Below are 25,075 nucleotides of genomic sequence, written 5' to 3'. Positions count from 1 at the left end.
TTATTATTTTGCCCAAATACGAAGCTGGCTTTTCTCTCAATTTGTTACCACACACTTGAGCCTAGGTTGTAAATTTGAACACAACTTTATTGAATGTTGGGGATTATGGGAGGTATGTATAAGTAGAAAATATTAAAAACTGCTTTTTCTTGTGTTTGCTTTCAAGAACCGTAGGTCCAGACTCACTCTCCCCAGGTCTCTGAATGGTCATTGCTCATTCTGCCTCTCTCAAGGAGACCACCTTACTTTCCCTATGGGAGCCTCCCTGACCTACAGTATATATCCTTCACCAGAGTCTAGACCTCGTCTTATGAAGGCTCAGAATGAGAAAAGAGTTTTATTTCCCTGTGCTCCTCTCACTAATGAGTCTTGTCTCTTTAGTCCTCATGTGGTATCCTTCTCTTGAGGATAATGTACTGAAGGACATTTGCTTTTTTCCAGGGGAAACTATGCCCCTGGAACTATAGTCTCCAAAAGACTGTCACATCTGAATGCAGTATTTTTCATCATCATTTCACAAAGTCTAGGTTGTTGTTCATCTTAAATAACATCATTGTCTAGTTCAAGATGACTTAAATGTAGCCAATCTAATGTCAGCTCCAGCTTAAAGTAAAGGTAGAGTCTTCTTCGTTTTTCCTAAAGTCTTTTTAGGTCTGTATTTTTGATCTCATATGCAAAAATTTATTGGAGTTCAAAAATGTCACTAGGCTGTTGTTTTTCTCTCTTTCTCTTTCTCTCTTCCTCTCTCTCTCCCCGCACCTTGATTTCTCTCCCTCTCCCTCTCTCCCTCTCTCTCTCTCTCCTCCAAGAATAAGCAATGATATACAACCATAGGGAAGATTAAAACTAAAGAAATGTTTTCTCTAAAGAAGCTACAAAGTCTGCAGAGACCTAGCTATGCTAAAACAAACATCTAACTTGTATAGGAAAGAGAATCCTTTACTTCTTAGTATAAACATTTACTTTCAGATTAATGGTGACTTCACTTTTTCTCCAATATAATGGCGGGATATACTTCTTTATATCTGGGTAATCGAAGAACAATGGACAAAGGGTAGTATGACTCAAAGGTAAATTCAATCTTTTAGCTCTTAGAGGATGAAAACTACTGAGAACTTAAAGATGATTTTGTTTTTTCAGCATCAAGATGAACAAAAAAAATCTTAGCATCCAGTTCATCAAGAGCATCTTGTTACTTTAGAGCAGATATTGGCAAACATTTTCTGTAAAAGGCCAGATAGTAAATGTTTTAGGCTTTGCAGGTCATATAGACTCTGTCACAACTGCTCATACCTGTCACTGTGGTGTAAAAATGGCCACAGACAAATGTAAATAAATGAGCATGGCTATGTTCTAATAAAACTTTATTTAGGAACACTGAAATTTGAATTTTATGTTTTCCTGTATCAAAAAATAGTATTCTTTTAAGTTTTTCAACTAAAAATGTAAAAAACAGTCTTAACTTGTGTGTCATATATAAATAGGTGGCCAGCCAAATTTGGCCCACAAGCTTTAGTTTGCCGACCCCTGCACTAGGGCCTGTATTACATTATGAAATTATATATTCACATTAAGTTTTATGGTAAGTAGTAAAATAGAGGAAAACACAGAGCACTTTGGGGCCACAAAGAACCAATAAATCCAACTTGGAAGAATCTCTACCTTTTCAGACTTTGTGTGTGAATCTAAACACATTTAATTCCTTCTAAGAGCAGCCTGGAATCTTTTGCAATTTCAATGTGTTTCCCCTTGGAAGAAGACAACTTCCGACACGTCAAAAGCAAAAAAAAAAAAAAAAAAGGAAAGAAAGAAAAGATCTTGGAAAGCTTCTAGCTATCCAAACTCACAAACTCACATGTGAAAGACAATTTTGATGAACTAGGCAGAAATAAGGCAGAAGCATATGGTTTAAATTGTAGTTAATAGAGGCATGTGTTTCAATCTTGCCATTCTAAGCCATGTGACCAGTTGTCCTAATGGCTAGTGAGTACTCCTGGGGCTGGGCCCACAGAAACTTAGTTGAGTGGGTGCAGGTGTGTGCAGAGGGACATTATGAATGTGGCTAACCCATATGTGTGTGTGCATCTGTGTGTGTCATGGTGAGACAACTAACACTTGCTAATCGTTTGCCTTTGGTAAAGTAGTCTTCCTTCACTTCCGCCTGTCGAAGCCCATTCTCTTATCAGAGTTTAAATCGAATGTCATGTCCTTTGAGAAACCAGCCCCAATTTCCAGCCACCCTTCTTCCTTTCCCGTTACCCTGCCAGAATTAGTACTTTTTTTGTTCACTCCGAGAAGTCCAACTTGGATGATAGTTGAATTTCACAAGATTGTGGGCTCTCGAGGTAAGAATAATTAATTTTCTCCTCTTTATAGTCTCTTTGCCTCATCTTGTACTTACTAAGGGTGAGCATTAAAAAAGCAATTTGCTGAATGTGGCAAAATGCCATGAATATATTAGTGACCACGATCAAATGATAATGCTTTAATTTCAGACACCTCACCTGTGTTCAGGAAAGTTCTTTTAATATTTGCATATCTTCTGATTGAGAGGAGAGTTCTCCTTGGGCTCAGAAAGATTCCTCCTTCTCATTTGAGAGGTTAAAGAGAACCCTGGTTCCTGGTTGTGCTAACTGTTCTCCCTTTAGGTAGAGAGTCACCAGCCTTGTGATTTTAGCAGTAACTCATGTGCACACCTACATACCTGCCTAGCCTGATGAATGACTCACTAGGGCTCAGGCCAAGGTGCTGTCAGGCTAAGAGCCCATTTTTGTGTATGTGGATTTGAGTTTAGGGTGGGAGACAGGGAGGCAGTTAGGATTCCAATGCAGGCTGTGGATGCTGGCTGGCTAGGTAAACTTGGGGCAAGACCCCGACTCAGATACTATCAGAGGTCATCTAGTCCGACTGCTTCATGTTCAAATGAGAAGACCAAGGCCCAGGGGGAACTAACTACCTCACATCTGTATGACTTATTACTATAAGAGCTGGCTTCCAACTAGCTCTTTTGTTTCTAGTTTAAGATTCTTTAAAATTACCCAATTAATTAATTAATTAACCAAACATCACTGAGGCCTTTGCATCAGGGATCCTGCTAGGCATTGGGGGACACAGGTGACTCAGGCATGCTCCCCATCTTCTCATATCTTGCAGTCCAATCAGAGACAGAGTGTAGTGGTAATGATGCTGTCTTGGGCTTCAGATAGATTTTGGGTGTGAGCTGCACTTCTGCCCTCCTTTTCCAACTGTGGAAACTAGAAAAATGAAATGCATATGTCCACCTCATAAAGCTATTATGAAGATTTAATGAGCTAATTCACATAAAATCCTTAACATACTGCCTAGTATCTAGTAAATGCTCAATAATTTGCAGCTATTAGTATTATAATGGAGGCACTCAACCCTTTGACCAATCAGCTGCCTCAGTGACCTTATTTGAAAAGTGTAGGCAGGCAAAATATTTGGAGAAAATTTGACCTCAAAAAAAAAAAAAATAGTAGTGCAAGGTTAGCTCCCTTGCTTCAGATAAGGTTGATTCTTTTCTGTCTTCTGAAAAGTAAAAGGTCATTTTCTGCTTCTTTTTAGAACTGGGTGTGAGAAGAGAGGGATTGCAATGATCAGATGAAAAAGAATTTCATCTGTGTGGATATAGTTGTGTTTACTGTTTCCCTGGCAAGTTTAGGCTGTGTGTAAATCCTGCCACATTTCCTTCTTACTTTTCACAGTGAGACATCATTTCTTTCGTAAACAGAGACCAATTCACATTACCCAGCTGACTGCGGTCTTAGCCCTGCCCCGACTTGGCCATCTCTGGGACTCCCCCAGAGCTGGGCACGGGCTCCAGGCTGCTCACTGCTGCTGGCTGGCAGAAGCGGGTCACTGCCTCAGAGGCACTTTTCCGATCTCGTTTGTGGCCGGAGTCCCATGAGGCGCAACTCACCCTGGTTTCATGTGGTGTTGCAATCGAAACTATTGAATCTCAGAATGGAATATAATTAAAGCTGGGTTCATAAAGCGTGTTCCACTCTAGCCAGTAAAGGGTGTCATGTTTCTCCTTGCAGCTTTAGGCAAGGAAACTTAATCTCCAGCTTTGTCAGAGCAGACTAAATCAGAGATGTGTCATCCCATGGAAAGCCTCTTCTTGTTTTACTTGTTGTAGTCACTACACAGCCAGCCTCATCTCGGTGGATTTGTACTGAGCACACAGAATCAAGCTCGTGGCAAGGCCCCGAAGGAAAGGCCCCGAAGGAAAGGGCTTTGTGTTGGAGACTTTTTCTCTATGCTGGCCCTGAAAGCAATCCAGGAGAAGATACCTCTGATGTACAGAAGCCTTTAGGGTCATAGGGACGAAGGGCTGTGAGCAAAAGGAGTATGGTGTTTTAGCACAGTATGGCTCCAGAGTAGCTTCCAGTGAAGGCTCCTCAGTCTTGATCTTGTCTTTCTTGCTGACTTGAGTCTTTTTTCTTTCCCTTTTTCTTCGAGCAACATTCTACCACTTGTTCTTCAAGACTCAACATCACAGGCTTCCCTAACATCTCCAAGTGATCATTAATGTTTATTAATGCTCCCTTAGCACTGGAGACCACTGTAATATCAATATGTAACAATTATGGTTGCTTTGTATATAATGGTCTAGGCTCTGTACTGAGTGAGTATTCTTATATGTTGTCTTATCCAATTATCTTGAAACCTGTATAGATTAGGAAACTGAGGCTCAAAGTGGGTAAGTGAACTACCTAAGGATATATAATGAATGCATTCGGCAGATGTTTATCCAACACGTATTCCATGTCAGGCACTGTTTTAGGCCCTGTAGACACGTCCCTGCACAGATAAAAAAAAATTCCTATTCTCATAGAATTTATGTTCGTGTGGGTGTACACGTACGTGTGTGCGCACACACATGCACACAGACAATAAACAAGTGAATTATATAGTATGTTAGAAGGAGATAAGTGCTAATCTTATCTAATCTCGGAAAATTGCAAATCTGTGAGGCAGGAATTTGAACCTAGATTTCCCTTATGCCTGACATGCTATTAACTACTCAGTTATGTTGCCTGTGGTTCTTGTATCTTCTTGAATTATCTGTTTATTTCCCGGACTCCCCCTCCTAGTCTGTAAATTTTTCTGAGGCAGGACCTTTCCTTAATCATTTCCCTCTCCTGGCACACAGCTTAGAGCCTGGCACAGAGTCAGCATTCAATGAATGTTTGCCCAGCATGTGAATAAGCGAGTGGCCCGATGATGACACAAGAACCTACCAGAAAGCAGTAATTTTCCAGGAGTCTGGGCTCTGCCACAAACATGTCCTATCACCCCAGGCAAGTGTTGGAGCCCATAAAATCTGCAGAATGGGTAAAAAATAATGACTGTTTTTGACTTCCTTATAGATATGTCATGAAGATTAATGAAACAGTGCGTGCTCAAAGACTTTAGTTTCTTTCAAGATAGGGACTCATGTTTTTCCCAGTGATGTGCTCACTGTTCAGAATTCTAGCAAAGATCTGGCATAGTATTTTCAGGAGGGATTGGTCCCATAGAAATTAAGTTTGTTTTACTGACAGGGTTTCTAAGCAGGTTTTATAGGCTGCCTCTTTCAGGCTGTGGGCCTGTGTGAGAGTTTGCTACCATTTGGAGCAACTATGAAAACGTATTTTTTCCCTTTTGCCAAAGTGGGCTCTAAATCAGTTCAAACCCAAGTTTTTATGGATGTTTTTCTCCCATTGTGGAAGTAAAAATGCTGGTTTTTATTTGTGTGAAATCTTATTCGTTGGCTTTAACAGGGAAGCTATTGGAATGCTTGTCCAAATATCAAACATAAATCACCAAGAAAAGTGACCTGGGATATGTGTTTCCTGGGAGGGGAGGGTTGTGCCATTGGACAGTGGAATAGAAAATGGGAAATCCCAGGAATATCAAAATAGCATGAAAACTAAACAGGTATAGTTTAATTCTTTTTTGTTGCTGATGTGTCAGCACCCCAAACCCGTTTAGTCACTCCCACACGCAGAAGGCAGGAAGCCCTTGGTATTTTCCTGTTCACTTGATGCTGTGTCCTTAAGCATAATGAACTCAGTTAACTAAAGGCATTGCCAAGATTGTATTTGACACTGGCAAATAGGTCAGCACTGTAATGTTTGCCTGATATGGCAACATGCATTCTCAGGAGTGGAGAGCTGTTTCCTGGTGGAGAAAATCCCCTAGTATTATTCAGCAAAGACAGGTAATAATAACTTGGATTTCTCCAGTGTCTCTTCTCTTAGAGTTCGAAGATTTCTCTCATACTGTATCTTGGTCATCTCTACAGCTCTGTCATGAAGACAGAAGCAGATATTATTATTCCTATTTTGGAGGAAGGAAAGCCGAGGCACGTTTTGTTGAGTTGACTCACTTCATGTTGATGTTGATTAGCTCAGGTTCAAGTCTCCTGTTTGATACAACAGTCATTAATCAGCTTAGACTAGGCACTGGAGACCTATTATCTGGGAGAGGTAAGAGTTCATTCAGCATGAAAATGAGCTTGCTAAGGTATAGGGACACTGACTAGATAATATTCTTGGACCTCAAAGCCTTGGGTCACTCCTCAATGACATTATACTGTGGGGTTAATGAAAGTAGGCTCTAACTAGACACTATTTATTAAATGGTAGCTTATATATTTCACCAAATAATCTATAAGATAAGCATTATTATTGCCATTTGCTAGTTTAAATAATCCAAACTGACTAGTTACTTGCCATGCCACTACTCTTATACTGTTGCATCCACGCTCGGTGTCTTTGTCTACATCAAGATGCCTCCTTTTACCTATAGAAGTACAGAGTTGGCTCTGATTCTGTCTGAGCTGTATTGTGCCCAGGCCTGGGTTGAGATGTGTGGGTGGTGCCTCCATGCAGCTAGTTTGGCATTTGCTCATATCAGTGTTTAAAATATATTAGCTCATCATTTTTTAGTGGTAGAAGAGAGAAACTGATTTTCTATTAAACTGAATTTCTTTCTCTTTATGTTCAGATTTCAAACAAGGAATAAATTACATGCATTGATGCTAATATAACATTTTAATATATTTGGGGTAGCTGTCCAGTTCATAGTTTTTCCATCAGTCATGATTGGATAGTGTAAGTCACTCACACTCAGAAAGGTAAAGATAACTTTCAAGAGTATAGTTACACAGTCTCATTCAAAAGAAGTTTAAAAATTGCTTTTCTTGGTCTGTCTTTCAGCAAACGTTTCCCATTCTTTTGTTTCTCATTCGCATTTTTCTCTTCAGCTTTTTTGTGTGATTTTTGGACCATACAACTTCTTGGTAAGCCTATGAAAGGGGGTTAAAGTTTAAATATTAGACAAAATCACTTTTTGCCTGTACATGGCACAGCCCCAGGTATGGTTTCATTCAGGTTTGTCTCTGGCTTCTCTAGACAGTCAGCTGGCTTGGAAGCCTGGCCATCATTGTGCTGAGCAACCTCCGTCATAAAACTAACCAACAGAGGTAGGGTGACCCCCATGGGTAGTGGCTGTAAAATTTCCAGTTGAGGGTGCTTTCTGACTTCAATGAGTGGAAGTAAGTTCAGTTGTGCCAGTTATATAACTGGAAACCTGAGGTAACTGCCACTATATTTTGATATATTCTCATGACGTTTAAAAATGTGCGATGGAGACTTCTGGGTGTATCCTTATTGTTGTCTTTCCTTCATGAGCATTTAGGAGGGGCTCATATTCCAGTCTTCTTTCAGTTAGCTGGGTCATTCACTAGTTCTAGCCAATGGGCACTGAGTGGAAGTGATATATGTCATTTCGGGTCAAGGAGTTTAAGATCAAGGGTGAGTCCCCTGCTCCCTCCCTTCCCTGGTAGCGCTAAACTCTGAAGCCATGTATTAAGATAGTAGTGTCACAGCATGACAGCTTCTTCCACTGCCAGGCTGGGTCCCTGAGTGACTAGATAGAACTGAGTCCTCTTTTGACCTGCATTAGACATGTGCCATGACCAAGAGAGGAACCTGCGTAGTGTTCTACCTCTGAGATTTGTCATCCTGAATAATATAGCTGGTGTCCTGGGTGGCTCCTTGGCTGGCCCACTCCTCTCTCCATTGCATCTTGTATCCCTTTAATGACTTAATCCTGTGTTCCTCTGTTCTTTATTTACAAACCTCGGGTGCTTCATGGATAGTCTAGGTTGGCTCAGTTCTTACTGAACCCTTCAGAGGGATCCTCCATGAATTGCTAACATCCCATGCAATACTCATCTCCCTCACTGATCTTTCAGTTTCGGGCTTTGATGATAGGAGGCAGAGGGGGAGTGAAGGTTAAAAGGAGGCATGGGAAGAAGAGGAGCGAATAGGGCACTGTGGAAATAATAAACGTTCTAAAGTAACTAGAATTGGGAAAGCAAGATAAGGGACTAAAGTTTTCTTCCATTCTGGTCCCAGGAAATACTGTCATTCATCAAATCAATCAATGATGCCTTCATTGATTCACTCTTATGTTCCTGCTAGAGTCATTTGTCCATTCCATACACAGTAAAATCTGTTTTGAGCCAGATCCTGAGATACAGGGAGAGGAAGGACACATGCTTTGACCTCCAGTAGCTGATATTCTGGTAGGGGAAACATTCACATAAAAGAACATTTGTAGTTCATGGAAGCAAATAAAACAATATAGAACTTACAGAGACCAATGGAGTGGGAGGAACGTGCTGTGGGGTGGAAGTTGCTGTCAGGACAGAAATGTCATTGAAGACTGACCCAAAGCTTTGAGGTCCAAGAACATCATCTAGTCAGTGTCCCTAGACCTTAGCAAGCTCACTCTCATGCTTAATGAACTCTTATCTCTCACAGTAGTGATATAGAAGATACACATCAATATCTGAATTTATAGGGTAGAAAAATACCTTCCAGACACTATTTCAAGGAAGTAACAATACAAATATAGCACTAATAATACTGTTGTGTATTGAGGGCTACTGTGTGCCAAGCACTGTGTGCTTCCTTTGCACTATGCATCTTATTGTACCACAACCACCTCGTAATGCTGGTATTTACCTCTCTGTTATAATTTCAGAGATGAGGAAATTGGGCCTTGAAGAGATTTTGTTAGTTGCCTAAGGTCTCTAAGAAAATGGTGGTGTCGAGTCTTGAATCCCGTGGACTTTTGCTACCATACGCCATTTTTCTTCTCACTACGGATACTGCCAGCCTAGCAATGAGAGGAAATGAATCCTTGAAGTACCTTGGTGAACATGGAAGCAAAGAGGTGGGGTTGGATGTTTTGGAGCCGCGATGATCCCTGCTCCACAATAGAACCTCCTCTCCAGTAATCAGAAGGCTGTTGTCACCTAGAGTCAGTGTTGGCTACACAAGCTCTGACAAGTTGTGGCATCAGATATGCCCATCCCCTTTGCAGCTGGTCGCTGGCAGTTCAGGGCTTGATGTAGTAAGTCAGTTAGCTCTGCTTACGCAGACTTCAGACAGGACATGATGTTTGAGCGGGCATTGTGGGATGAGTAGTAGCTTCCATGAAGCACAGAGGTGGGGGTAGGGAACTCTCTGCAGAAGGCACAAGGCCCAAAACAGTTCATCATGTCATGACTTGTGTGTGAGAGAGGCCTCAGCTTACTCAGACCTTTTTTTGTTGTAGGTCTGAGTAATGGGGCTTTGTGAAAGTAAGGGGTCATAGGGAAACAACGTAAATCATTAGCTTCCTATTCTTCAGTAACAGCGTTATTTGCTCACAAGATCATGTCCTGTGACCTCCCTCTGTTATAGTTGCTGCTGCGTTTGGGGAAACGGGGCATTCCCCAGGCCAACCTCAAGGCACACCCTAATCCTCCTTGCCCAAATGACACAGGGAGAAGCTGGGAGGAGCAGCTCTCCAACAATAGTGGAGGCGTTCTTTAGACTTGACTCTTCCACTCAGACACTCCCAGGTGCCACCCTGGGGAGATGGGCATGAATTTCTCCCAGTGGAATCAGGCCCTGAGAGCTCAAGCTGGATGTTAGCAGCAGCAGCCACTATGTCCACTCCCTTTGGTCCCTGTACCTAAAAGCTGACAGCCTTGAAGAAAGATAGCAACTTAGCAAACAGGTGGGGATGACAAGTGCACCTGAGAAATAAGTGCAAAGACAGGATTTTGCCAAACAGATCCCACAGGCTGCTGGCAACTGGAGCGAAAAGAAAAGGCAAACTTGAGCACTCTAGAGCAAACTATGGGGGTTTACTCTGCTTCTTAGGGGTGTACTCTTGGATTCTAGCCATCACATCTATTTTGGAGGGAATTCATCCTGGACCCACCCAGTCTGGGTCAGGTGTCCTCTGGGCTTAACACACACCCCACACGTGTAGTCGTAAACACCTGCCCCATTCTTCTTGTCTCTTCACCAGGCTTCGGGCTCCCCCTCACACTGAGAGGACCTGTGCCTTAGTGTCTCCAGTACCACCCACAAGAGGTGCCCTATCAATGAAGGAATGTGTTTATTTTAAACATTTCAGCAGCATTCAGGCTCAATTTCCTAGGTTTAGTATCATCACCGTCATTACTTTCCACATTCCTTTATTACTCAAAATAACTACAATTAAAATTTTTAATTTAGGGCTAGCTGTCATGTTGGAAGACCAGTTCCTTCATTACTTATAATAAACCAAGGCCCACCCTGTTGTTTATGTTTGTCATGTCCCATGTTGGAGAAGCTGTAGTGTAGTTGACAAAGGGCATTTCACAGGGTTCCAAACTGAAACAGGGTTCCACGATAATCTTTAGGCTAAGAAGAAACCATCATTTCTTTTATAGACAAGACACATGAGCCTTAGGGAAGCTGGCCACCTGCCCCGCTCAACACTGCAGGTGCATGGATAGCTGACAGTTGACTTTCCTTTCTCTTAAGGCCCAGTTCAGTAGGGCTTCTGTTCCATTTTGCTACCTCACCCAAGTCAAGGGTGGTTATGGGACATTTATTCATTTAATAGTGAAGATGACTAATTCCTAATTTTCTCTCTTGATGGTTAGTCTTTAATAGGCAAATAAGCTGCTTTACAGAAGTGCACCAAAGGAAAATTATTGCTATCCTTTAAATTAAAAAGGAAATGATTATTATCATAATGGTGACAGTGTGGTCAGGCTCTGTTCTGTTCCTTCAGCGACTGTTCATACATGTTCAGATATTCTTCCCAAATCTCCCTGCGTTAGGTAATGCTGAGGACAGCCTTGGAATCTCAGCGGGAGGATACGTTATGAAAATAAAATTTTAAAGTATTTCCTTCTTGAAATTCAGAAGATTGCGGGGAGGGAAAGATCAAATACTCGAATAAACACCACGCAGCAAAAACAGTTATAACACATTATAATTCCAGGAATTTTTTGAAAAGCATTTGTCAGATCCTCATTTCATGCTCATGCTTGTTACCTAACATTATTGCCTCTGAACGTCCTGATCACGTGCTAAACCGACCTGACCACCCAGCATGAAATTTTTACCTGGAATTCAAGAGACGAGATGAACCCTCTTTCAGAGATGCCTGCCCATTTCTGCACTGACTCTGGGGTGACAGATCTGGAAGCAGCAGTTAACACACTATTTTCCATTTTCACTCCCCTTCGGGACTAGCCCCTGCCTTCTCCCAAACAGCCTTAATGAGAAACTTCAGAGATTCGCTCTGATCCTGTTTTCCATATGCTGTCTTCTGGGTGAAACCAGGACTCACTACTTCCTAAGACCCATGGAACTGCATGGCATTCTCCCGTTTCCTTCTCAGGACTCTGGACCAGCAGCTGCTGAGTGAGAGCTCAACGGCATGTGCAAGTTAAGGTCATTTCTACGCTAAAGGCTGACTTGCCTTCAAGGAGAGGAGAAAGAAGTCCTCTTGGGCCCCGGCCGGCAGCCAGGCTGGGGAGTGACGAGGCCCCTCTCCAGGCAGCCCCTGTGGTTGGAGGGCCTGAGCCCCACCACGGAGCTGGGAGTCACTCCCCAGACCTCCCTGGCAGTTCAATGGATCCATCAGCAACTGAGCACAGAGTGCTATGGGAACCCTCCCAGCAGCTTTGATCCCAAACCATGTGTGTTCTTACACTGGCTTGCAGTGGAAGAAGCAGAATAATAGCAGTGCGGCCCAAAGCACTGGCAGAATGGGAATCATTTATATTTTGGAGCTAAGGGCAAGGAACCTCAGGGCTGAGAGAAGGCTTGATGGCTGTCCAGTTCAGCCTCCACTGCTGACCATGTGGCATCTGGCTTGCATGCCTTTAGCGATAGGGAGTCCCCTGCTTGATCCCCTCTTTCTCACTCATCCTATTCCACCAGCATCCCGACTCTCTGAAAGTTCTCCATTCAATTCAATAAAATTCAGCAAACTTGTACTGAGTATCTCCTCTGGGCCAGGCACTGTGCTGAGCCCTGAGAGCACTGCGGTGAACTCCCGGGGTGTCCCGACTGCTACCATCCTGCTTCCTCCTCCCTTGTGCAGCTCTGCTGATATTTGAAAAGAGGGATCATGCCCGTAGGCTCAAGTCTTCTTTGCTGCAGACTTCACATCCCATGTCTGGTGCTCTGCTTATGTTTTTCTTTGTCCACATCCTCCTGAAATTGGCATCCAGAAGGAAACACACATGGGTGGCATAGAATCGAAGAGGTGTTACTGGACTTCAGAATGCAGCCCTTCAGGGAGGCGGTTCCTTAGCTAGGCATAGCTCAGCATGCAGATCACAATACTGATTACAAATGGAACTGAATTTAGGGCACATGTGAAAAATATCAGAAAGACACCTCTGCCCTCTCCCACCAGTCTAACACCTAATTCCTTTGAGACCTTTTAAAGTTGATTTAATAGAAAAGTCAGTGATCAGTTTCTAAGATGCTTTTTGAGCATGCTCTGGGTTCCTACTGGAACTCTCTTCCTGGATCAGAGGCAGAGAGTGATAAATTTCTTGGTTTTAGGCCCCACATGCCTTATCTATGATGTTTCTAGATCTGCTTTGCCCTAATATCTGGTCTGCCTTCCTCACAAGCACCTCCTATGTGTATGCAGAACTGGAACTTGGGGAGGGGTTAAGAGAGTGGCTTTCGCTCCATCCTCTCTCCATACAGAGCAATTTCCGAGCACCTGTCTTTCTGGACGGCAACTGCACCAGGGATTCACTGGCCAGGGAGATGGCTCTTGCTGGCCCCTTTCTCTCTCTTTCGTAGTCTCACAGGGAGTGGAGGGTACGTATGGGGTGGTGGGGGTGGGGGTGAGGGTGGCAAGGCTCCACGTTTGATTTCTTCCAAGCATTCAGTATAGTGCTCAGCACACAGTAGGTGCTCAGTCAATCTTTGCTAAATTAATGAATGAGTAAATAAACAAGTATTAAGTAACTGATACTGACCCTGAGGAAGCTGGTATTTTCTCTCAGGTCTCTCTGGTCACCCACTTATCTTCTGATCAGGACCAAATGCTAAGGAAGAGGCCTTCTTCCTCAGCAGGGAGGAGGAGATGAGGAACATTTATTGGGCACCTGCTCCATCCCAGGAGCATTACATATATTACCTCAGGCAGTCCTCCTAGCAACCCTGGGAAACAGGTATTGCTGTACTCATTTTACAGATGAGGAAACTGAGGTTCTGATTGCTAAATCACTTGCCCAAAGACATAAAGCTGGTAAGTGGCATGGTGGGATTTAGAACCCCTTAGTCCATTTGGCTCCAACGATTTGGTTGTCTTTATGCTGTACCGAATTGGCCTCTCGATGGTTGTAGGGAGAGGTGGCTCAGGCTTCTGCACCAGGCCTACAGCCTTGCAGCCACAGTCGTCCCCAGGGACAATGCCCGAGCAGACTTGTACCTTCTTGGTACAAGGTCATCTGCCTGTCTTAAACATATGGAGGCCTGATAGCTTCTGCTTACCTTGGTCTGGGCAGCAGATCAACCTTGGCCAGTTACATTCTAGTCCACTGGGTGTTCAGTTTGATTTCCCAGACAGCTGGTGACCATGAAAATGAAAATAGGAATCAGGTCCCTGAGGCAGAGGGCTGTCCTCCTGTGACTGTAGAAGGCAGGTAAAGCATCTTCTAAATGTCATTCATCTTCCCTAGCTGAAAGATCTGGGGACACTTCTTGCCTTTCTCATCCCTCATCCCTCAGAGGGATTTGAAGATCAAAGAATTCTAGAAACCTGTTAGGCACATATTGGCCCAGTTTATCTGTTGGGCTCAGGCCTCTTTGTGCCGAGATTCCTGGTTCCTCTGGGAGGGCTTCAGCTTTGAATCCTAGGAGCACGGCCTGTAGGACCCAGGCAGACTGTGCTTCAAATGCTCCAGAGTGATGCTAGTTCCGTGCTTAGTAGCTGCCTTGATTTCCTTTTCTGAAAAGTAGGAGTGAAGATGCCTACTTTATAATCTTGGAGCATATTAGATGCGCAGTGGATGTGATTACTGGTGTTGTAGATGCCAGCTTATGATTTGGCTAAAGTGTTTTCCAATTCATCTTTATATAGCATATCTTACAGTTTAAGAAACACTTCCGAATCTAACATCTCATTTAATTTTCAAAACAATTCCATAAATGTGTATTATCGGTATTATTATTAATATACATTATGGAAAAATAAAATCTTAGCAGAAGTTCTTTCTTGTGGTGCAGGAGTGTGGCGTGGTGAATGCTCTGTGGTCACTTCTTACCTTGAGCAAGTCATCACCTCCATGCCTTAGTCTGCTCATCTGTAAAATGGAATAACTCCCCTCATGGGGTAAGTTGTGAGGATTAATTGAGTTAATGTGGTCAAGCGTTTGGAACAGGCACAGAGTGAGGACTCGGTGGAGCCTAGCTGGGAAGGACCGAGGGTTGGCGAGCGGAACACTGGGGCTCAAAGCCAGATCTGGTTCTACACGCCACATACACACTTCCTGCCGTCCCCTGCACCATGACTTGCCCAAATGCTACTTTCATAAGAAAGGACTTTGGGACATTCCAGCCCCATTGGGTCCCCTCTTACCCCCACCCTCCACTCCCCTGCTTTATTTGTTTTTGATAGATGAGGAAACTCAGAAAGGTCAAGTAACTAAGTCTTAGTTTGCGGCAGCCCAGGATTACCATTTAGTGCTCCTGACCTCTAGACTGTTACTCTTTTAGTGAACCAGGATCTAAAAATTAAGAAAGGAATGGGATACACCCACATAGCAAAACAGCGTATCTTGAATTTCATTCCTGCCTCCAACTAGCACTCATAACTCTTGTGATCAGTAATTTGTTCCAACAGTTTCTGATTTCTCCAAGTGCATGTGGTTCAACATATATTAATAGTGGCAAGTAGACATGGTCTGGAGTCTCCATGGAAGAAGCACTTCTTTGGAAGTTCTGCATGAGGGAGCTGTTGCACATGTTCTCCTGGACGGTGCCCGGAATTCCGGATTACGTTGTTCAGTTTCACACCCCCTTCTTCGCCTCCCAAAGGGTAAGACGAGTGCAGGCTGGGGTGGTGAGGTCCACGTGTCAGATAGAGGGAAGATGGTCTCAGCGGCTCCCTGGAGTGTATGCTGAGGAGGGCTGGCTCATGTGCTGGAATTCTCAAATAAAAACAAACAAAAAATCTATCATCACATTGGTGTGGAGTTCTTGCCTCTCAAGAGTTGGATATCCTGGAGCCTGTCTCCTCCTGCTACAGCACACAGTGTTCCCATGACTGAGAACTCCAAGTGCCAAGAGAAGACATATGGAGAAGCTTGGGAAGTAACTTTGGCATTCAAGGTGGACCCCTAGTATTTAACCTTAGCCTACCTTCGCAGTTTACCTTGCACGACATCCCTTCATGCACCCTGTGCTCCAGGCAAAGTGAACTTCTCCTCCCATCCATGCCCTGGTGGCCTCCCTGCCTTTGTTCAAACAGCTGTCTCTCTCCGGAATATCTCCCTGGAAAAGCTGAATTATCTTCATATCTACTAGCCTGATCCTACCCGATCTTTAAAATGCAGCTCACGTGTTGCCTCTCGACATCCGGTTTGATTTCTGGAAGTGATGCCTCTATTTCTGGCCCCTCAAAGGCCTGTCTCATTATTCATTCAATAAATATTTATTGAGTTCCTCCCATGAACCAGGTACTGTGCTTGCTATTTGGGGTACCTCGGTGAACAAAAAAAGGATCCCTGACTTTGGTGAGTTTACCTTTTTTGGCGAGTTTATCTCCCTTAATTTATTGTTAATGTTGGACATGTCTAGTTCTCCTGACAGACATTATACCAGTCAAGGTCAGACTGATGTCATGTCTGATACTTCTGTTCATTCTTTCAGTGATTTCTTATTGCTCTTGGTATAAGGATTCAGTGCCGAATAGTCCCTACTGGATCTTCTATGGACCCAGCCTCCCTTCATATCATTTTTCTCCTAGCGTTTTCTATTACGTTTTTTTTTTTTGGTTTCTTCTACTTACCCTGCTACGGTATCTTTGCACATGCTTTCCTTCTGCATGGGATGCTCTCCCCTCTCCTCTCTACTTAATTACCTTCAAATCTTAGCTGAAGTGTTACTTCCTGAGGACAGCTTCCTTGACCTCTGTGACTAAATTAAATACCTTGACACTTTATGATATCATAGTTGTTATATCACTTATCACAGTTGCTAGTTTACTTGTATCTGTGATTATTTCCCTAATATGTCTTCCAGTAAGGATGGTAAGTAACTTGAGGGCAGAAGTCGTGTTTATTTTAATTTATCATTTGCAGCCCTAGCACATAGTAGGGAGTCAATAAGTTTTTGTTGAATGAATCAATGAATGAATATCCCTAGCTGCCATATATCTAAGATTATCCACAGTGGGCTCCATTTCAAGCATTCTGTTCTTCCCTGCACATTTTTGATTGTCTAGACATCTGTCCTAATTTAAGTTTCAGAAAATACAGCTACTTTATCTATAGCAATGTTCTGTGCATAGAGTAGGTGCTCAACCTGTTTTTGTGACTGCTAATTGAATAAATAAATGAATTCAAAGTTTAGTAGAATGGGGCATTGGCAGGAATGAGAATCTAGAAGAAACTTTATTCTAGCCCAAACTGACGGTGGTATGTCTCCTTAGGTACCAGATGTACACATTTTAGAAAGGCTCATCAAAGGAGGCCTAGGCCTACTGGGGGTCTGTTTATATTGTGTCAGCAAGGGAGAAGGTGGATCTTCCCAGAATTGTCACCCGAGGCATACAGAGTTTTACCTAAAGACCTTGCAGTTAGTGTAGAATACTAGTTGATGTAGAAAATAAAGTTTTCTTTTAAGCGAGAGAAGAAGTAACATTGGGTGGTAACTCTTTCCTCTCTTGCTATTTGCTCTCTTAAAAAAGAAAACAAAACAATACTATTATCTTAAGTTTATTGAATAAAGGAAAACAGTTATCAATTTACAAAGCAAGTTCACATTCATTAGCTTATGTTTGTTATTATAATAGTCCAGTGAGAGTGGTATCATTATTCCCATTTTTTTTACACATGAGAAAATTGAGGCCCAGAATTCTGTGCCCAAGAACATGTGGCTGTTGTATCTTCCTGGATTGTCTATGTTATCCTGAAGTAACAAGAATTCCAAATTCTCTGTGTGCAACGAATGTTTATTTTTTGCTCGTGCTATTTGTTCATTGTGTGTTTGCTACAGGACTTGGCACTATGCCTCATTCAAACATGCTGTTCCTGCTCTGCCTGGGAAACTTCTACTTGTTCTTGAAGACTTAGATCAAGCTTCATATTGTCTTGAAAACCTATCCTGAATCTGGTTGAAGATGGTTCTTAACCTGATGTTCGCAAAGTTCTCTAGACTTACAGCATCAGACTACACTGCACTTGATGGTTTACTTAATTGTACCCCCAAGTACACTTTGTGTTTTTTGGAGGAAAGAACTGTGTCTTGGTTATTTCTACATTCTCAGTGCCATTCATGGAGCCTAACTCCAAACAAGTGCTAATTGAAGAGAGAAGAATGACTTAAACATGATTGAGAGTTTAGCCTGGGAAAAAGCTGAGAATGATGGCCTGTCCACCACATGAATTCAGATACAGCCCTGTAGTTCCAGCATGGTGTTTAAATTTTGAGAAACTGATCCCTGTGAGGCACGTCAGGTTGATTTATTTGCAGATTATATTCAGAGGAGGTGAGCCATATTAAGCTATTGGTTAAGATGCTTAGCTTGACCATTTAAACTCTGATGAAAGCCTACCAAGTACAACAACTGTGTTTCAGACTAACTCATACAAAGCTTCTTGTTCCTGGCAATAGTAGATCATCAAAACTAACCATATCTCAAGACCATTTTTATCTAGATACATTTGAGTAACATTTAGCTTATCAGTTCTCTCAAGAGTTAGTTGGATCTTTTATGTTGCTTTTGGAGAGCTAGATAAATTGTTGTTTTTTTTTCGTTTTCTTTTTTTTTCTGTCACAGCTCTGGACTTTGACAGGTCATTGTTTACAATTTGGCAAGTCTCACTGGTAATATACCTGTCGAATGATTAATTACAAAGGTTTAAAATATGAAGTTTCAGTGAATGAGGAGCAGCAATTGTTTTATGAGTTTTCTCATTACATCCCATTAGCATCATATCCAGAATGGAGCCGTTCTTAGAAAAACAGTGGACACATGTCTGGGCTCTCTCCAAAATTGGTGTTGGCACTTTAAGCTTAGAGGTTTATGTGTGATTTAAGTGGGGCACTGCAGACACGATGGAGTGAGATGTTCCGGGCACAGCAGAATTTGAATATGTTCAGAGAAACAAGCCTTCCCTTTTGAACCCTACACTGAACCGGGGCAGGGGGTGTGACAGCATCCATGATGCTTAGAGAGCCTCTGGTCTATTCTCAGGTCGCTGAGGGGGAGGAGTAAGAGTCTGGCCTTACGGTCATCATACCAGAGTTCAAATCCCTTTTCTCATTTGTCTTGTTTAAAATTGATTGTGCAAAAGGCATCTTTGCTTTCCTGCTGGCCAACAAACTTTTTTGGCACAGGGTTTAATAGGCTGAGGATGCCGGCAGGACGGAATGTTTTTCAGCTTGAAGTGAATTTTGCCATGCAAATGTTCCTGGTGTGTGGTCCTCTGTGATCCTGGGCAAGTTGCTTAAGTTCTCTGAGACTTGGTCTCCTCACTTGTTTAGAGGAAGACGATAACGTTGACCTGAAAGGGAGTGGCGTTTGTAAAGTTTCTGGCCATAATGGTGCTCACTAATGGTCAGTTCCCTTTGCAGTCTTTCACTAATGTTTGGGTTAGAAGAGACCGATTTCATAACTTTTTCTCTCTCCCCTGCAACTCTTACCCACCTGAAGCCTTTCATGAAAGGAGATCCCATCTGGGTCAACCCTAGCACCCAGTATGGGAATCAGATGGGGTGCTATGTTTTGTCTCTCCAAAGACTGACATGCCATTGGTAAGAGTTAGTCCTTACACTGAATGTTGGATGATTGAAATGTTGACTGACATTGGGAAACTTAAAAAAATAATTTGGTTTCCATTCGTTATTGGCATTGTGATTTCTGATTCCACTAAAAACCAAAAATAGAGATTTCATGGTACTATTATAAAGAGTCTTTTGAAGGTATTTTTGTTTAAGTAAACCAAAAAGTACAGGGAATATCCCAAGGGCTTTTTTTCTTCCCCCTCATGAGATTGGAAGGTAGATTTTTATGAGGGATATTCATCCAAATGCCTGTGTAGCTCTTTTTACTTGTTCCAAACCATCATGGCTTTGTTCATCCCTGGTACTTTTCGTCTGGTACTTTCTTTCTTAAATACAAATTGAAAGCTTAAAGAGCAGAGGAAAGGAAAAAGAACAGCCCATGTTCTAGCCCATCTAAAAAGTCTGAATATTTCTTGCTTCAGATAGCAGGAAAACATAAGATTATTTCTTTTTCGTCTCAGCTTTCATCTGAAGAGCTTACTTTCAGGTCAGAAGGATTTTTTATATATCCTAGACATTCCTCTGCTTCTTGAATACTTTTTGAGAATATGAAACACTGGACATTTGTACATGAAATACTTATGAAAACTTTTTTCCCCCAAAAGTTGCCATGCCTTTTCCCCTAAAGGAATAAAAAATACAAATAGCAATGTATATATCAAAACCAAAATGAGGTAATTTAAACAAGTATCTTAACAATGAACATGTAGCATATCTGATTTAACCACGGAATATTTGCCATCAGTGTACGTCAAAACTGCTAGACGACAAGCCATAACTTTAGCTTTTCTCTAGTCTTTCAATCATAATGCCATATGTATTTAGCTTTTGTTAGTATGCAATTCAAATTACCTTCATTTTGACAGAACTATAAACATTGTTGGATAAAATCTCTAAGTAAATAACATTTTGGGTGAATTCAAATTTTAGGCATTAAATATGAGGGATAAAACTTGAAATCTTGTTTCCCTTTTCCTTCTTTCCCTCCCTCCTTTCCTTTAGTTTCTTTATTTTTCTTTGTTAAATTTTTTGATGATTGGTCCCAAAAAGCTATGCCACATTTCTAAGAAAAGATTTCTCACACAGTCACTGGTTGATGGTACCAGTTCATGAGCTGTGATATTTTCACTAACTTCAGGGTTGTGGTAAAAACTATCTAAAACTTGGAAATAAGCAAATGAGGATACTACATAATCTGTCAATACAATGTCAATGCAGTCCAGTAGATTTTCTATTGACTGGGATGTTCTACAGCTCTGTAGGAGCACCAGGATCACTTGAAGGTTTTGGTCTGCTAGAGAGCAAATAATTCCTGTTCGGTGGAAAAGATAGCCTCAGAAATTAAGGGTTATGGTTATTAAGGGATATTGGCCAGTTTTGTATCTAATGCAGAAATCTGTTAATGCCTATTTATACCTAGCTTCTCCAATGCTCTTTAGATTTGTTTTAACATCTTAATTCATCTTAATGAGTTGAATAAAGTCTTTGACACATATTCATTTTATATTTATTGGAGTCTGAAAATTATACCTGAACAGTATGTGATGTCTTGTTTCTCTTTAAAAGGAGAGCATGTCTTGTGTTTATTCATATTGGTAGACTTAATAAATTCAGTGACATCCAATGAGCTACAAGGTAGCATTGACTGATTGGGAGTCAAAGTGATATCTATAAAAGTACTCCATACATTGTCTCATACTGGTATGTGCTCAACAAATGTGTTATTGTTGCTGTTATTACTGTTATTGCTAATGGAAAGACAAATAGAAAGGCAGGCCAGCTCAGTGTGAAGCATTTATATCTGGTGATGGGGTCAGATTTAAGCCAACTGTTAGTATCTTGGGCCAGAAGATGGAGGTAGGAAGGAAGTGCCATGGGAGCATAGATAAGGAACTCTAAATAAATCTCCTTTATATCACACTATATATTAACATTCACTTAAAGAAGAGAAGATGAATGAATAAATATTTTTGATTATAAAACCATAGCTTAAGAAAATGTAGACACATTTGACAATCCTTTGGAGTATGTTTGAAGATAAAATAACCATAAAAACTTGAAAAAATAAATACCTCCTTTCTTAAAAAATGTTTTTAGAACCTGTTCCCATCAGATTTAAAAAGCATTGATAATGCTGTCATGAGAGATTCATGAAGATTCAAAGCTTAATAGCTTCTCAGAAATTAGCTCTGGTAAGAGGATCATCTGTGCCTGAATTGCCCAGGGACAATGTTAAATATACAAAGTCCTAGTCCCAATCCAAGACTTACTGAGTCTGAATCTTCCCAGGGGTCGATAGAGGAATGTAAGGGATGTAGGGGTGTGTGTGCGTGTGCGTGTGTGTGTGCGTGTGTGTGTGTGTGTGTTGAACTTTAACACATTGCAGGGGGATTCAGATGTGCCTTTGAGTCTGGGAATCACTTGTGGGGATATCACGTATGGATGAGGATCTGAGATCAGCATAAGGCCAAGACCTTTGCTGGTTTTGTTGTAGAAGGCTTATAATGCTGTGACCCTCAGATAGCATCGTGTGTCTTTCAGAACCATAAGATCCTTGCAATTACTCTGTTGAGGGGACATGAGCTGTACTATTATTCCAGGGGCCCACTGGTGGCTGGGTCCGAACTTAAACCTCTTCACTTTATTCAAACTACTTTGTGTTTTTGTCTACCTTCCAAGAACTCTTCCATTATGGAGAGTAAAAACTACTAAAACGTACTCATTTTCTGGAAGGCAGGTTGGCTTTGCAGATCAAAAGCCTTAAAACTGATCATATCCTTTGACTCTTATTTCATTTTTTTCAGTCTGATCTAACAAAACCCACAGAATTTTGTATACTCATTTTTTTTTTTTACAAAGTTATTCTTGGCAGTGCTTTTTATAATTTTTTAAAAGAAGCATTTGAAATGTCCAAAACAAGGAGAATGATTCAATCTTAGACAGGTAGCATGAATAGGATGCAGTCATTATGATATCTATAAACAATGTTTAATGATGTGGGAAAATAATTATGGGGCACTCACTTTGTTCCAGGCATTTCTTATCTGTGTTTTTCACATTTCTGTGATGAACATTTATTAAGTTTATGATCATAGGAGTGCCATAAATTTTACCTCCTGAAGTTTTTCATCTTATTTTCTACACAGATTTAGTTTGTTAACTAAATCTTGAGGGTTAACAAAGTGATAGTAATTGATGTTTTACTAACAGATCAATTCTGTTAAGAAATTTAGCATCTTCCATTTACAAGTCATCAGACAATTTGATAAATCCAAATGAGAAAGCTTTTCATATTATTTAATAGTTCTGGCCTCTGCCTGAAAATGCTTTTAACAGTTCCAATTACTTTATTCATTTTAAAGCTGGAGAATTATTTTTCAGATAAAATTCAAATTGTCCTCTTTCCTTCTTCCCTCAGTCTCCTTCTCCCAATCTCTGTAAATCAATAATGCTTTATTTTACTTGCATGTAACAACATATAAGCAAGAACCTGTCAGTTAATTGGCTGGAGGGAATTGCCACACAGAATTTGCCCTGGCCTCCAATTCCGATGTCTCACCTTCTCACAGATGTGAAGAATTTGAGGTGATGAATCCTACCCAGCAAAGTAGGCCAAGCTTGGAGTTGTTCAGGAGAGTTTGGTGGAGAGAGTCGAGGAGTGGGAGGGGCAACGGATTTTTTTGTTTTTGTTTTCACGAAATACGTCATGGAAACTCACTTGGAGAGGAAGAAAGTGAGGATATGATGGAGTTGATGGAAATTAATGAATTTTGTAGACCCAGTGGATTGGGGCTCTTTAATGGGCTGAAGAATTGTCGACATGGGCATGGTAGAGGATGCAAGCTGGTAAGATGGGAGGTAGGCATCAAAGAGAAATTATAGATTGGTGTGATAGGTTGATAAGGTCCAAGGTGTAACTAGGGATGGCATGAGAAGCCAGACAATGGATGAGTAATCTACATGAATCATGAATTCACCAAGACAGATCACAAGAGAAGCAGTGAGAGAAAAGGAGTCACCAAGTTCTAAACTCTGCAGTGGATGAGGATGCCGACAGTGAGGTGGGTTTACTGGCACATTGTTCAGTGAAGCTGAGGTTCTTTTTGTTTTGTTTTGTTTTGTTTTGTTTTTTGAATAGGAATTAGGGAGTAGGGAGAAGAAAGGATGTGGAAGTAGCACAGGGGATCAAGGAAGACATTACCCCATGAGATAAAACATACCTTAAAATTTACCTAACTCTAGAGACTTAACTTGGAAACCGAAGACTCGCAAGTGTTCTCCTTAGCTCTCATTCACACTTTTTATCTTCCCACCCTCCAGAGTTTACAGTGTGACTTTGCCATGTATGTGTCTCTGTGTCTGTTTTTCCCTCTAGATTCCAAATTTTCCCGTGGGCAAAACCCATCAGTGTCTGGCTAGCGTAAGAACTTGTTTGAATGACACATGCTTAGGGAGCTTTCAGGATTTTGGTTTTCCATGAATTGGTGAACCAGTTCTCTTTGGAGACTTGTGCCCTCAGAACCTTAGCTGGCCTTATCAAACACCTCTGGGCTTGCGTCTTACAGTAGTTGTGGCTTGGGGTTCCTCACATGGGCACCTACCTTTCCATAACATCTTCTTTTTCTAAAACAACTTCTCTTGCATACCCTCCACTATTAATGGGTCTCTGGCATCCTCCTGGGAAAGGTCAGGCTCCCTGCTCTGTGCTGGTACACCCTCCATGTGTGCAGGCTCACTTGTCTTCTGAAATATACCTACATGGCAATGTGCCACAGGCCTCACTTGAATGGAATCTGAGTTTGAGCCCTGTCTCTGTTATGACCGACCCATGAGATATAGAGACTCATCAACACATGAAGAAAATTAGGGAACAAAAAGTTTGAATAACTGGCTTAATATCTTACAACTCAGTAAGTATTAAAACCCAGTGTTAAGATAATAGAATTTGGGCTTTCTCCACTGGCCCAAATGCTTTTCAAATGTTTTCTATTGGTTGATTTTGTAGGTGGGAGAGAGGGCTTAGTTCATTATTTCCATTTTTTTTTTTCAACTCAGATGGAGCCTGAATGAGAATGACAGTAGCAAATCAACCCCTATGCATCAGTAACCTGCACATCTTCCTGTTAATAGAATGTGACTTTAAATTACATGACCTACTGTTTTGTCCTGGGTCAGCTCCTAATGTTTCCATCATAAACAGTGGTCTAAGTGCTCACGGTTTGGGAGGAAACACCTTTCCTGCATGGGTTGGTCATATGATGATGGCAGTTAGGATAACTGTGACTTCACTGCAATCATGAGTTAGGTAACCAGGAGGTCACACATGAGGCATGGGGTGACTTGCCTAGCACAAGCCATTTTCTATAAGCAACTCCTCTGTAGAGACTAAGTTTTTAAGTAGTAAACTTATACTGTGTGTCATGGTGCTGTCCAACGGGGCAGGAAAATAAAGGCAGCTCACTTAAAGTGTAAGTCTTATGTGGAACTTGGACTCAGAAGATATAGATTAGAATCCTGGCCCTGAAAGTTTCTGCCCGCGAAGCGTTGGGCAGGTCACCTCATCACTCTTAGCTTCTCATCAATAAAACATGGTTCTGTTATCCCTTTTATAGATCAACAGTGAAAAACATATGGAAGTGCTCACATACAGGCTCCGAAAGTATTACTTTGTGCAAAACGTTTTTAGG

The sequence above is a fragment of the Pteropus alecto genome, unplaced genomic scaffold (assembly GCF_000325575.1).
Source record: "Pteropus alecto unplaced genomic scaffold, ASM32557v1 scaffold111, whole genome shotgun sequence".
Taxonomy (NCBI): Eukaryota; Metazoa; Chordata; class Mammalia; order Chiroptera; family Pteropodidae; genus Pteropus; species Pteropus alecto.
The sequence above is the reverse complement of the archived record's forward strand: the minus strand, read 5'-3'. Positions refer to the sequence as shown.